We start from the raw sequence: 16,301 nt of genomic DNA, 5'->3' as shown, positions 1-16,301 counted from the left end.
ATCAGCAACTTTAGCTGGAAAAAATTTATCCAGAAATTCTCTCCTAAGTGTATCCCAGTTGGAAATAGTTTCTCTGGGCTGAGTGTAGTACCACTCTCTTGCCTTTCCTTCCAGAGAAAACGGGAAGGCTTTTAATAGAATAGAGATTTCATCAGCTCTATCATGCTTAACAGTAGAGCAAGCGGTTTGGAAATCCATGAGATGCTTGATAGGCTCTTGAGCAGGTAAGCCATGAAATTTGGGCATCAAGTTGAGTAGTGAAGATTTTATTTCAAAATCTATAGCTACTGCTGGGTGGTGCGCCTGGAACGGTTGGTGCGTAAAATCAGGGGCTCCTTCTTACTGGATGGTGACTCTTCTAGGTGCTGCCATGTCACCTGCACGTAAATGAACTGGATCAGTAGAAAAGGGGGGTTGTTTCTTCCTTAAATGACGGTTCAGGTTCGTCCTCAAAGAGGAGTCGCCTACGCCTTGCTCGCCTTATATGCGAAATAGTTCTTTCAATTTCAGGGTCAAATGCTGGCAAGCTTGGATCAAGAAGCGAACGCGTCATTTAACGAAAGAAACGTGCAGTTCATAGTGATAAAATGAAAAGAAAAAAAATTGCAATAGAAATAAATACCAATCAATAAATTAACACACTGTTGCAACTCCCCAGCAACGGCGCCAAAAATTGATGCAGCGAAAATTGGTGAATTAAAAAAATTATTAAAATGTGTACGTTGCAAGTATAGTTCTTAACTCACCGAAAATCCACATATCAATTTAGAAATATGTCACAGAAATTCAAATTTTAAATACTGGGAGTATGAATCCTAGGTCGTCTCCCGACGAGTTGCAGAAAGGTGTGCTATTTTATTAATCAGATGTTTTCAAAAAGGTTTGAGTTGAATAACAGGAAATTAAATTGATGAATTTGAACAATGTAAATAAAGGCCTTGACTAGGAGTTGATTAGTTGGAATCCCTATTATAGTTGGAATACTCTCAAGATTAATTGATAATTAAAAGTTATTCTGTTTTGTTATCCTTTACTAAGCAAAGGAAAGTCAAACAAGTTGGAATGCTACGTCTGTTCACAAATTGCAATCCACTTAATTAAAAGGGATTGGTGTTAGTGACTAGGAGGCAATCCAACAGTAAACCCAATTACAATCTCTCTTTCAAGCCTTCCAACTCAATAGGTTCCTTTCAATCAACTCCCCATCAAGTTAGGGAACTACTCGCTCATTGTAAATGCAAAATTCATAACATACGAGAAGAAATTAAAGAAAGACGTTGTAAATAGAAATTAAAAATAATCCAATTAAAATAAGAATAATCCTTATATTGAATAAATCCTAATAATATTCCAATGGTAAAATTAACAAAGCAAAGGACATGGAAGAGTAAAGCCAAGTAAAGAAAACGAACTAGAATGACGAAATCTTGATGAGGTAACGACTCTTCTCAATATCCCAATGCAAAAGTAATAGAAAAATAACATCCTAAGAGTATCAATTGTGTAGAGAGAAAACCTAGAGGAGGAGTAAAACTAGATCTAAAAACTCAAAACTGTGTAGAATGAATGTTGTTCTTCGTTTCTGCATGTCCTCTGGCTCTAGTCTGCTGTTCTGGGCCGAGAACTGGGTTAAAACAGGGCCCAAAATCGCCCCTAGTGAAATCTGCAGATTATGCAGATCGCACATGTCACGCGATCGCGTCGTCCACGCGGACGCGTCATTTGCGTTTTTCCGTGCCACGCGTTCGCGTCGTCCACGCCTCCGCGTTACTTGTGCTTTCCCTTTCCGCGCGGTCGTGTGAGCCATGCGGCCGCGTCACCGCGATTTCTCCTCTTCCGCACGAACGCGTGAGCCATGCGGCCGAGTCACTTCTCGCTGGTTGTCTCCTCAATTTCTTGTGTTCCTTCCATTTTTGCTAGCTTCCCTTCTAATTTCCAACTCATCCATGCCCTATAAAGCCTGAACACTTAACACACAGATCACGGCATCGAATGGGATAAAGGAGAACTAAAATGCATAATAAAAAGTCTCTAGGAAGCAGTTTTCAACCATGTAATAATTCCAGAAAGGAAATATAAATGCATGCTAAATTAATGAATAAGTGGGTTAGGATCATGATAAAACCACATAATTATACACAATATAAACCATAAAATAGTGGTTTATCATCGATCCCACGGAGATTTCCGGCATGAAGCAAGCTATGGTTATCTTATTATTCTTAGTCAGGATATAAATAACAATTCTTAGTTTTATTTGTAAAAAGTAAAAGAACATGAAATAAATGATACTTGTGATTCAGTGATGAGGAATAGGTTGAGGTTCCGGAGACGCTCTGTCTTCTGAATCGCTGCTCTCCTACTGTCTTCTTCTCCAAACGCGCATGGCTCTTTCTCTGGCAGGCTTTATGTTGGTGGATCACCGTTGTCAATAGCTACCATCCGTCCTCTCAGTGAAAATGGTCCGGCTACGGTTCTCACTGCAGGGCTAATCATCTGTCGGTTCTCACTTGTGTTGGAATAAGATCCATTGATCCTTTTGCACACTATCACTGCACCCAACAGTCACGAGTTTGAAACTTGTCACAGTCATCCCTTCCCAGATCCTACTCGGAATACCACAGCCAATGTTTAGACTTTTTGGATCTTAGGAATGTTGTCAATTGATTCTAGCCTCTACCACGAAGGTTCAAATCTCACGAGTTTGAGTGCTCTGTTTTCAAGAGATGCAGGTCAAACTCGTGGATTAGAAACCCAAGAGATACACACTCAAGCTGTCACCCAATGACTATGTTGAGCTCATGTAGAACGGAAGTGGTTGTTAGGCATGCGTTCATAAGTTAGGGAATGATGATGAGTGTCACAGATCATCACATTCTCCATGTTGAAATACGTGTGAGTATCTTAGAAAAGAAGCAAACGTGACTGAATAGAAAACAGTAGTAATTGCATTAATCCATGGAAACACAGCAGAGCTCCTCACCCCCACCTATGGGGTTTAGAGGTTCATAATGTATAAGATACAATAGGATTTTTCAAAATGTCATAAGTTACAAAATAAATCTCTAAAAGTAGTTTTAATACTAAACTAGTAACCTAGGTTTACAGAGAATGAGTAACTAAATGCAGAGAGTGCAGAAATCCACTTCTGGGGCCCACTTGGTGAGTATTTGGGCTGAGCTTCCTAGCTTTCACGTGCATGTGCCATTTCTGGAGTTAAACACTAGTTTGGATGCTAGTTTGGGCGTTAAACTCCAGCTTTGGTGCCAGTTCTGGCATTTTACGCCAGAAAAGGGTCTCTTGTGGGCGTTTAAATGCAAGTTTGGCCCATCAAATCTCGAAAAAAGTATGGACAATTATATATTTCTAGAAAGCCAAAGATATCTACTTTCCAACGCGATTGAGAGTGTGCCAATTGGGTTTCTGTAGCTCCAGAAAATCCACTTCGAGTGCAGGAGGGTCAAAATCCAACAGCATCTGCAGTCCTTTTTCAGCCTCTAAATCAGATTTTTGCTCAGGTCCCTCAATTTCAGCCAGAAAATATCTGAAACTATAGAAAAACACACCAACTCATAGTAAAGTCCATAAATGTGATTTTTGCATAAAAGCTAATAAAAATACAACAAAAAGTGAATAAAACAAGCTAAAAACTATATGAAAACACTACCAAAAAGCGTATAAAATATTCGCTCAACAGCTGCCAATTGGTTCTAGCCTCTATCACGAAGGTTCTAATCTCATGGACTCGGTCCATAGATCAGAGACCCAAGAGATACGCATTCAAGCCCTCGCCCAATGACTACGTTGAGCTCAGATAGAACGGGAGTGGTTGTCAAGCATGCGTTCATAAGGTTGAGGATAATGATGAGTGTCACGGATCATCATATTTTCTATTTTGAAGTACGAGTGAGTATCTCAGAATAAAATCAAGCGTGATTGAATAGAAAATAATAGTAATTGCATTAATCCATTGAGACACAGCAGAGCTGCTCACCCCCACTTATGGGGTTTAGAGACTCATGCCTTAGAAGATACAATATAAAATGTAAAAATGTCATAAGTTACAAAATGAATCCCTAAAGGTAGTTTTTATACTAAACTAGTAACTTAGGTTTACAGAAAATGAGTAACTGGGTGCAGATAGTGCATAAAGCCACTTTCGAGGCCCACTTGGTGAGTGTTTTGGCCGAGCTTCCAAGCTTTCACGTGCATATGCCTTAAATTGGAGTTAAACGCCACCCTGGGTGCCGAAATGGGCGTTTAACGCCAAGAAGTGTGCCAGTTCTGGCGTTTAACGCCAAAAAAGGGTCTCTCGCTAGCGTTTGACACTAGTTTGGGCCATCAAATCTCGAACAAAGTATGGACTATTATATATTTCTGGAAAGCCAAAGATGTCTACTTTCTAACGCGATTGAGAGCACTCCAATTGGGCTTTTGTATCTCCAGAAAATCCACTTCGAGTGCAGGAGGGTCAAAATCCAACAGCATCTGCAGTCCCTTTTCAGCCTCTGAATCAGATTTTTGCTCAGGTCCCTCAATTTCAGCCAAAAAATATCTGAAATTATAGAAAAACACACCAACTCATAGTAAAATCCATAAATGTGATTTTTGCATAAAAGCTAATAAAAATACAACAAAAAGTGAATAAAACATGCTGAAAACTATATGAAAACACTACCAAAAAGCGTATAAAATATCCGCTCATCAGCTGCCAATTGGTTCTAGCCTCTATCACGAAGGTTCTAATCTCATGGAATCGGTCCATAGATCAGAGACCCAAGAGATACGCACTCAAGCTCTCACCCAATGACTACGTTGAGCTCAGATAGAACGGGAGTGGTTGTCAAGCACGCGTTCATAAGGTTGAGGATAATGATGAGTGTCACGGATCATCATATTCTCTATTTTGAAGTATGAGTGAGTATCTCAGAATAAAATCAAGCGTGATTGAATAGAAAACAATAGTAATTGCATTAATCCATTAAGACACAGCAGAGCTCCTCACCCCCACTTATGGGGTTTAGAGACTCATGCCTTAGAAGATACAATATAAAATGTAAAAATGTCATGAGTTACAAAATGAATCCCTAAAGGTAGTTTTTATACTAAACTAGTAACTTAGGTTTATAGAAAATGAGTAACTGGGTGCAGATGGTGCATAAAGCCACTTTCGGGGCCCACTTGGTGAGTGTTTTGGCTGAGCTTCCAAGCTTTCACGTGCATATGCCTTAAATTGGAGTTAAACGCCACCCTGGGTGCCGAAATGGGCGTTTAACGCCAAGAAGTGTGCCAGTTCTGGCGTTTAACGTCAGAAAAGGCTCTCTCGCTAGCGTTTATCACCAGTTTGGGCCATCAAATCTCGGACAAAGTATAGACTATTAAATATTGCTGGAAAGCCAAAGATGTCTACTTTCCAACGCGATTGAGAGCGCTCCAATTGGGCTTCTATAGCTCCAGCAAATCCACTTCGAGTACAAGAGGGTCAGAATCCAACAGAATATCCAGTCCTTTCTCAGCCTCTGAATCAGATTTTTGCTCAGATCCCTCAATTTCAGCCATAAAATACCTGAAATTACAGAAAAACACACAAACTCATAGTAAAGTCTAGAAATGTAATTTTTTCATAAAAACTAATAAAAATATAACAAAAAGTAACTAAAATATACTAAAAACTACCTAAAAACAATGCCAAAAAGCGTATAAATTATCATCAGCACCAAGCAGAGATCTAAAACACTGCTCGACCTAGAAGGGTAAGCACTCACATGTACACACTTTTTATTTTTTATCTTATTATTATTCAAATAAAAGTTATCAATTCCCTAAAAAGTTTCCTACGAAGACGCATTAATCTACGCTCACAAAATGCAAAAATTCATCGCCCGATTACAAAGAGGTCGGCAAGGTGAAGCGATAGAAGCAAGTTAATGCAAGAGGTTATAAAAAGTAACCCAGAAAAGTGACCTGACGAGGCCTAACTAAAAATAACTTAAGAAGGCCCGATAGGGAAGTCGGACCAATGAAAGGATCATTAAAAAGGGACAAAAACATCTTGTCAAGGCCAAATAAAGGTTAAAAAACCAAGGCTAGAAGTGCTTAGCTGAAAGGTACAAGTCTTCACTTAAAAATCAAAAGCACAAGTTGGAAGAAGGTAAAAAGTCATTCAAACAAACTATAAAGAAAAAGGTTCTCCATCTGAACACTACCTAAAAAGTTGTTGGAATATGACTAAAAGCCCGGATAGCAAAGGCATATAGGGCAACACAAAAAGTGGGGTGATCCAAAGAGACAAATATGATCTAAACAAAAAAAAAAAGAGAATAAGTAAAAGTCCAAAGGTCGAAAAGCTCAAGGCCGAAGAACCTAGCTAAAAGGGTACAAAATTCCTGAAAAGAGATACTACTAAAAAAGGATAATCCCAAGACAAGGCTAAGAAGGTCGACCAAAAGGGTTTTACACGTAAAGTTAGTGGAATTCGACTAAGAAGCCCGGGCGGCTAGTCATAAAGACGATATAGATGACTAAAGAGAAGACGCCAAGGTAACCAAAGAAAAAGGCATAGTTTAGAAGGCCAAAAAGGGAAACCCGTAAGGGAAATGCCACCTCCAAAGGCGTCAAACCAAGGAGACCTAAGGTACCTACATAAAGGCGGAAGAACGGTATCCTCCAAACAAAAAGGTTGAAAAACAACCCCCGAATACAAGTATATCGACACACGCAAAGTCAATTTATCATTCCACACAAATTAAAGCATTAAAGACTTAAAAGCTGCCTAAACGACAACCTGAGAGTCAAAAAGTTTAATTTTTTTAAGGCAAAAAGTTGCTAAGAAGCAACTTTGCAAAATGTCAGAAAGTCACCCAAACACACATACATACCAAAATGTTTAATGGGTCCACAAGTCGGACTATACAATTACCAAAGCAAGATAAAAAGAGATACTATAAAGGATCTAAGTTTGTTCCAGAAGCTACATCCTTCGAAGGAGGAGGCACGATTGAGATCGGGGCGGCATTATCAACTCCATCCGACCCAATCAAAACGTTGACATCGGGCTCAGGCTCAGAAAGGACCACCTCGGCAGAAGGGGTCACAGAAGCTGAAGCTCCAGCAGACTTGGCCGGGGGCGCAGGGGAAGGACCCTCATCCTCATCATCAAGGGCATGCACAATCTTGCCATCCTTCACCATGTTGTCCATACTAAATAAGGTGAGGTCAAGCTCGGGAGCAAGAACCCAGACCTGGGCCTTTAGATTCTCAAACATCTCGGTTATGCTGCTCACCATATGGCCCTGAAGCTCGGCATAGTCATCTTGCGGAGATTGAAGCTTCTCCTTAGTTTCCAATAGCTCGTCATATGTGCGGGTATAGCTCTCCTTGGACTTCTTGGCCATCTCCTCGGCCAGGATGGCAGACGCTTGCACTGTAGTAGCTCGAGAGACTTCTTCTTCTCAACATCAAACTCTAATTTAGACACCCTGGCATCCAGCTCGTCCTTCAAAGCCTTAATCCTATCATACTCAGATTTAGCATCCTCCATGAAGGCCTTGGTAGCGCAAATTGGGGACTCCTGGACAACTCGGGATAAGTGATGAATGATATTTTTATGTCGGTATAGAAGCTATTAGTAAATTCAATCGTGAGTATAGTCTAACCAACACGCAAATTTCGCATCAAACAATTCTAAAATCTATAACCGATAGTATTAGTCTCGAGTCGTCCTCCCTAGGAATTGCCTTAGAATGAACATTATTGATTAGGAAGTCTTTTGTGGTTTTGAGAGTCAGTGCAAGAATTCAAGCTAACGAAAGTAAGCAACAATCAATTAAGATAAAAGCCTTGGCTAAGGGTGAGCCTTGGAAGTTCTATCACTATAGCTTCCTTCAATTGTGATAACAATTGATTATTACTTCACTTAGTTAACACCTAATTATGGAGAAAAAGTCAAGTGAAAATAACTAACTTGAGTCCCAAGTCCTAGTCTAACCCTTGGGAAGTCTAGCTTTAGTGACCTCCAAGTCAATTAGCAATTCTAAATTCCTAATCAACAATTGATATCCACTACTCAAGTGTCTCCAATAACTCAACCCCTAAGTCAAGTAAGAGAATTCTACTCCATAGCTAGGGTTATCATTTCATCAAACATTTCGTGAGCATTCATAAGAGACATTATGAAATTGAGAGAAAGGAATTGAATTCAAACTATCTATCTCAAGTAATCATCAACAATCAAATAATTACAATTAATGAACATGAAAATATCTCAATTCATTGATACAAATCAAAATAACAAAGCATTCATAGATATAGAGTGAATGAATGAAAAGAACACATTGAGAATAGGAGAAGAGTAGATCTACAACTTGTACCAAAGAAAAAGTGAATTAGCAATTGATCTCACCAAAGAAAATCAAAGGAGAATTACAATGGAGAGTGAAATCCTAGAGAGAAGTTGAAGCTTCTCTCTCTACAAAATGTAACTAACTAATGGAAAATATCAAGAAAATATGTAAAAATGAGTGAATGGATCCCAAGCCCTTCAATCCTTGGTCTTCTTATGCTTCTCCCGCCAGAACTCTGCCCCAAAACAAGGTTAGTAACTACCTGAAATCGCTGGTCACGTTTTCTTCTTAAAAATCATGTGCGACCATTGATGCGTACATGCACAGCACGCGTACGCCTCCCTGGGGCTTTAGCAATCCGCGCGCCGGCGTAAGGTACCCGGGCGTGTCCCTTGAGGCTCTGGCTCAGCCGCTAAATACGTCGGCTTTTGGCTTCGGCTCCCTCGCACTGGTCACAACGGCGCGCATCTGCGCGTACGTGCCAGGTGCGCATGCGCGTCCTTGCTCAAAATTCCAAAGATTCAATTTTCAGCACCTTCCCTTTATGCATGCTTCCATCCTCTCCCCCAAGCCATCCTAGCCCTATAATCTTTGAAATCACTTAACGCATGGATCACGACATCGAATGGTAATAAAGGAGGATTAAAATATATCTAATGCAATGCAAAAGAAACATGTTTTTATTCATGAGGCAAAATTGGGAGAGGAACACAAAATCATACATTTTTATATGAATAAGTGTGAAAGATCATGGATAAAACCCTCAAAATCTATACAAGATAAACCCTAAAAATGGGTTTTATCAACCTCCCGACATTTAGACTATAGCATGTCCTCATGCTAAAGGAAAGCAAAAGACCAAAGAATCATAAGAGAATGAGATTCATGAGATGCAATCTACTTACATGAATGCAACTAAGATGGATGCTACTATCTACTTGGTCAAAAATAACTCAATCTTCCTAGAACATACATAGAAGCACATAGGGCAAGATGATAGGTAATGCGTGAACTCTACCAATTTTTAATCATCAAGGTGAAATGTGCACAACTTGCATGAAGAACACTCACGAGAGCCGGAAACAAGGAATTGGGCTTCAAACCCTCACCGGAAGTGTTTTCACTCAATTCGCTCGGTGTATAGGGTTAATCACTCAATTCTCCTCTACTTCATGCTTTTCCAAAATTTGTTCTTCCTCTAACAATCAATAATTGTTCTATGCATGCATACACATATTATGAGGTCTTTCCTTAGGTTGTAATGGGGTTAGGGTAAAGGTAGGTTATATATTTGGCTAAGTGGACTAAAATTTGAATCCTTTGATTAACTTAAGCTTCCTACCTAACCTATATAATATCCTATACAATATGTACTAGCCTAACTACCCATTTCTCACTCTTTCACATACTCATGCATTCACTTTTGATTACTACACATATGCATTGATTATTATTGAGTCTTGTTTTGGGGCATTTTCGTCCCTTTTTTTTATTTCTTTCTTTTCTACTTCTTTTTTCTCTCTCTTTTTTCTACTAAATTTTTTTCTTTCTTCTTCATTATTCATTCTTCCTCTTCTTTTGTTTTTGTTGTCAATGCATACGGTCCACATTTTTAATCAATACATGAGTATGTGTCCACTTCCCAATATTTCATAACACACAACAACATGCTCTTACCTCAACCAATGTCCCCTCCCTCGGTTTCCCCACAATTGAATGACACATACACTAGCCTAAGCTAATCAAAGATTCAAATAGGGACATTCATGATTTTTTGCTTTTGGCTTGTATTGTGCTAAAATTAAGAGTGGGTTAAACGTAGGCTCAAAGTTGGTTGCAAAGGTTGTTTATAAGGTAAGGCCACGGGCAAGTGGCTAAGTGAATTAATGGCCTCAATCATATACATGCATTCACACATACAACAATAGACATATAGAGTCAAACAAATTAAGGATCACAATCATAGAGAGAGAACAACATATACACAAGAAGGGATATAAGTAGCTATAAGATGTAGCCACGCAGTTAGGCTCAAAACTCCCTTGATTGTGTTCTCAATTCAAAGTCCATGTTCCAATTTACAACCTTCAAACAAGTTTAGCATCAAGAAAATTTTTCAAAATTATTGGGATTGCCCTAAGGTTCCTGGTTTCTCGGGAAAGAGGTCATTGCTCTACCAAGTAGACCTAACAAGACATACTATCATGCAAATGGTGTGAAAAGAACAAAATCTAATCATGCAACCTATCCTAATCAACAAAAGAGATTCAAAATTTATTTGGTGTTACCTATGGAGATCGGTCGACCGACCTCCCCACACTTAAAACTTAGTATGGTCCCCCGTGCTATACGTGATGCGTAATAGGAGACCGGCTCCAGAATGTCCATCATCTCCCTCATCACCGTTATCTTCACTTGATGTTGCAGTAGATGTGGAAATATCGGGTTCCTCCATAGGTGGGGTGACAACACTTAGAAGTTTCTTCACATAAGCATACTGGCATTGGTTGCGCGTTCATAATGATCCACCTTCTTGTAAAGATTCTCAATGCACTGGTAGGATGATTTAGGTGGTGCGGATGAAGTAGTCGGATGCTTGCGGGCATGGCCATGTCAAAGTTCCCGGTGTCTGTCGGGGGCTTGAGATATTTCCCGGTTGGAATAATATCACCATCAACCGGGATTGTGGCCCTCCGATCCCTAGTCTCACGAGGAACACTGGCGGCCATAACACTAAGTATGACATGCTCAATGCACATAAGAATAAGCAAGTGAGTGAGAAAGAACACTAAGTAGGAAGCACTAAGTCAAATTTGACTCAAAAAGTCATGTATATCTTTCATCAAACACTTGGTGTGCATCCCTTAAATAATGAACAAATAGAGGAAATAGGGTAATGTAGAATCCCACAAGGCAATATCAATCATCATAGAGCACCACATTTGCAAGAAAATCAAGTGTAATAAACTAACCCACCAATGTAAAAGGAATCTCTACCCACAATACCCATGAAAATTAGAAAAATAAAGAGAAAGGAAAACAAACAAGTAAGCATGAGAAAGAGGTTACTTAGGAAGAAAAACAAAGATATGTGATTCACACTTTTCACAACTTCGCACAACTAACCAGCAAGTGTACTGGGTCGTCCAAGAAATACCTTACGTGAGTAAGGGTCGATCCGACGGAGATTGTCGGCTTGAAGCAAGTTATGGTTACCTTGTAAATCTTAGTTAGGAGATTAATGATAAAAATGATTTTGTATATGAAAGTGTTCATACCCTGAGTCGAGCTGTCCGACCCAGGATGACTAGCAACTAGATGACCAACCTCCTCAGGTCAAGCTACCCGACCTCTTCTCAAAGAGCTCGGCCAAATTGCCAAGAAAGCCCAACGAAGGGCCCAAATAAAGGAACACGACCCAAATCCTAAGGCAGTCCAAGCCTATAGAGATAAGGGTGGTTCCCTTGAAGATAAGATGACCTCACTCAAAGATAAGATAAGATAAGATAAGATAACTATCTTATCTCCGGAAAGGTCACTCTACACCATTATAAATACACTGGAGCACTGATGAGCGGATAATTTATACGCTTTTTGGCATTGTTTTTAGGTAGTTTTTAGTAAGATCTAGCTATTTTTAGGGATGTCTTCATTAGCTTTTATGTAAAATTCACATTTCTGGACTTTACTATGAGTTTGTGTATTTTTCTGTGATTTTAGGTATTTTCTGGCTGAAATTGAGGGACCTGAGCAAAACTCTGATAAGGAGGCTGACAAAGGACTGCTGATGCTGTTGGATTCTGACCTCCCTGCACTCAAAATGGATTTTACGGGGATACAGAACTCCAAATGGCGCGCTCTTAACCGCGTTGGAAAGTAGACATCCAGAGCTTTCAAGCAATATATAATAGTCCATACTTTATTCGAGATTAGACGACGCAAACTGGCACTCAACGCCAGTTCCATGGTGCATTCTGGAGTCAAACACCAGAAACACGTCACGAACCAGAGTTTAACGCCAAAAACACGTTACAACTTGGTGTTCAACTCCAAAAGCAGCCTCTGCACGTGTAAAGCTCAAGCTCAGCCCAAGCACACACCAAGTGGGCCCCGGAAGTGGATTTCTGCATCAATTACTTACTTTTGTAAACCCTAGTAGCTAGTCTAGTATAAATAGAACCTTTTACTATTGTACTAAGGGGTCCTTCTCCCTATTTTCGAATTCATATCACATTTTGGGGGCTGGCCATTCGGCCAAGCCTGGACCACCATCACTTATGTATTTCCAACGATGGAGTTTCTGCACACCATATATTAAGGGTGTGGAGCTCTGCTGTACCTCGAGTTGTAATGCAATTACTACTATTTTCTATTCAATTCAATTTATTCCTGTTCTAAGATATTCGTTGCACTTCACCATGATGAATGTGATGATCTATGACACTCATCATCATTCTCACCTATGAACGCGTGACTAACAACCACTTCCGTTCTACCTTAGACCGAACACATATCTCTTAGATTCCTTAATCAGAATCTTCGTGGTATAAGCTAGAATTGATGGCGGCATTCATGAGAATCCAGAAAGTCTAAACCTTGTCTGTGGTATTCCGAGTAGGATTCAGAGATTGAATGACTGTGATGAGCTTCAAACTTGCGATTGTTGGGTGTGATGACAAACGCAAAAGAATCAATGGATTCTATTCCGACATGATCGAGAACCGACAGATGATTAGCCGTGCCGTGACAGAGCATTTGGACCTTTTTCACTGAGAGGATGGGATCTAGCCGTTGACAACAGTAATGCCCTACATACAGCTTGTCATGGAAAGGAGTACGAAGGATTGAAGGAAGGCAGTAGGAAAGCAGAGATCCAACAGGGACAAAGCATCTCCATACACTTATCTGAAATTCTCACCAATGATATACATAACTATTTCTATCTTTATTTTCTGTTTATTTATTATTATTATTCGAAAACTCCATAACCATTTACTATCCGCCTAACTAAGATTTACAAGATGACCATAGCTTGCTTCATACTAACAATCTCCGTGGGATCGAACCTTACTCACGTAAGGTTTATTACTTGGACGACCCAGTGCACTTGCTGGTTAGTTGTGTGAAGTTGTGAAGTTATGTTTGGACCATGGTATCATGCACCAAGTTTTTGGTGCCATTACCAGGGATAGAACGAACATGAATGCCATTATCAGAAATCACAATTTTGCCTACCAAGTTTTTGGCGCCATTGCCGGGGATTGTTCGAGTTAATACAACTGACGGTTCGTCTTGTTGCTCAGATTAGGTAATTTTCTTTTCAAAAACTTTTTTTTTTCAAAAATTTATCCCTATTTAAAAAAAAAAATAAATTATTCTATGACTTCAGAATTTTTAAGAATGGATTCTAGAGTTTCATGTAACAAGTTGAAGCCTGGTTGGCTATAAAGCCATGTCCAACCCTTGGATTGGAGCTTTAGGCTAACATTGAAAGATTCCTGGAATTCTTCTTAAAAATTTTTTAAATTCTTATTTTCTTTTTCCTATATGTTTTTCGAAAAAAAATAAAAGAAAATACAAAAAAATCATAAAAACAAAAAAATTCAAAAATATTTTGTGATTCTTGTTTGAGTCTTGTGTCATGTTTTAAGTTTGGTGTCAATTGCATATTTATCTTGTTCTTGCATTTTTCGAAAATTCATGCATTCATAGTGTTCTTCATGATCTTCAAGTTGTTCTTGGTAAGTCTTCTTGTTTGATCTTTAAATTTTCTTGTTTTGTGTTGTATGATGTTTTTCATGTGCATTTTTGCATTCATAGTGTCTAAGCATTAAAGATTTCTAAGTTTGGTGTCTTGCATGTTTTCTTTGCATCAAATATTTTTCAAAAATATGTTCTTGATGTTCATCATGATCTTCAAAGTGTTCTTGGTGTTCATCTTGACATTCATAGTGTTCTTGCATGCATCATGTGTTTTGATTCATAATTTTCATGTTGTGAGTCATTTTTGTTGTTTTTCTCTCTCATCATTAAAAAATTCAAAAATCAAAAAAATTATCTTTTCCTTATTTTGCTCATAAATTTCGAAAATTTGGGTTGACTTAGTCAAAAAATTTTAAAACTTAGCTATTTCTTAAAAGTCAAGTCAAAATTTAAAAGTTAAAAATTTTATCTTTCTAAAATCTTTTTCAAAAATCAAATCTTTTTCACTTTTCTTATTAATTTTTGAAAATATTTAAAAATAATTTTTTAAAAAAATCTTTTTCTTATCTTTATTTCAAAATTTCGAAAACTTTACTAACAATTAATGTGATTGATTCAAAAATTTGAAGTTTGTTACTTTCTTGTTAAGAAAGGTTTAATCTTTAAATTCTAGAATCATATCTTTTAGTTTCTTGTTAGTCAAGTAATCAAATTTTAATATTAAAAATCAAATATTTTTCAAAATATCTTTTCCATCATATCTTTTTATCTTTTTCAAAAAATTTGATTTCAAAATATCTTTTCTAACTTCTTATCTTTTCAAAATTAAATTTCAAATCTTTTTCAACTAACTAGTTGACTTTTTGTTTGTTTTAACTATATCTTATCTTTTTTCAAAACCACTTAACTAATTTTAGCTCTCTAATTTTCGAAAATTACCTCCCTCTTTCTCAAAATTCTTTTAATTAACTAATTGTTTTAAATTTTAATTTTAATTTTATTTCTTCCTTTAATTTTCGAAAATCACTAACTTATTTTTCAAAATTAATTTTCGAATTCTCTCCCTCTCATCTTCTTCTATTTATTTATTTATTTACTAACACTTCTCTTTATCTCAAGAATCTGAACCTATCTTCACCCTTGTGTTTGGATTCTTAACTTTTCCTTCTTCTATTCCCTTCTTCTTTTACTAACATAAAGGAATCTCTCTACTGTGGTAAAGAGGATCCCTATTATTATTTTCTATTCCCTTCTTTTTCATATGAGCAGGAGCAAGGATAAGAATATTCTTGTTGAAGTAGATCCTGAACTTAAAAGGACTCTGAAGAGGAAACTAAGAGAAGCTAAATTACAACAATTCAGAGACAACCTTACAGAAATTTTTTAAAAAGAAGAGGAGATGGCAGCCAAAAATAATAATGCAAGGAGGATGCATGGTGATTATACTACACCTACTTCCAAGTTTGATGGAAGAAGCATCTCAATCCCTGCTATTGGAGCAAATAACTTTGAGCTGAAACCTCAACTAGTTACTCTACTGCAACAGAATTGCAAGTTCCATGGACTTCCATCAGAAGATCCCTACCAGTTTTTAACTGAGTTCTTGAAAATCTGTGAGACTATTAAGACTAATGGAGTAGATCCTGAAGTCTATAGGCTCATGTTTTTCCCCTTTGCTGTAAGAGACAGAGCTAGAATATGGTTGGATTCACAACCTAAAGATAGCCTGGACTCATAGGATAAGCTGGTCGCGGCCTTCTTGGCTAAGTTCTTTCCTCCTCAAAAGCTAAGCAAGCTTAGAGTGGATGTTCAGACCTTCAAACAAAAAGATGGTGAATCCCTCTATGAAGCTTGGGAAAGATACAAGCAGATGACCAAAAGGTGTCCTTCTGACATGCTTTCTGAATGGACCATTTTGGATATATTCTATTATGGTATATCTGAATTCTCTAAGATGTCACTGGACCATTCTATAGGTGGATCCATTCACCTAAAGAAAACGCCTGCAGAAGCTCAAGAACATATTGACATGGTTGCAAATAACCAATTCATGTACACTTTTGAGAGGAATTATGTGAATAATAGGACACTTCAGAGGAAGGGAGTTCTTGAAATTGATGCTCTGAATGACATATTGGCTCAGAATAAAATGTTGACTCAGCAAGTCAACATGATTTCTCAAAGTCTGAATGGATAGCAAAATACATCCAATAATACTAAAGAGGCATCTTCTGAAGAAGAAGCTTATGATCTTGA

General features: G+C 38.1%; 1 non-coding gene across 1 annotated transcript; it reads right to left on the bottom strand.

Moving 5' to 3' along the window:
- Positions 1 to 15,837: 15,837 nt before the first annotated feature.
- On the bottom strand, positions 15,838 to 15,945 carry LOC112700013 (small nucleolar RNA R71). The gene has a single exon (XR_003152939.1). It is a non-coding gene; the product is annotated as a small nucleolar RNA R71 (small nucleolar RNA).
- Positions 15,946 to 16,301: the final 356 nt, after the last annotated feature.

Source organism: Arachis hypogaea, chromosome 6, assembly GCF_003086295.3.
Source record: "Arachis hypogaea cultivar Tifrunner chromosome 6, arahy.Tifrunner.gnm2.J5K5, whole genome shotgun sequence".
NCBI classification, from domain to species: Eukaryota; Viridiplantae; Streptophyta; class Magnoliopsida; order Fabales; family Fabaceae; genus Arachis; species Arachis hypogaea.
Note: the sequence above shows the minus strand (reverse complement) of the source record. Positions and strands in the feature narration are given on the sequence as shown.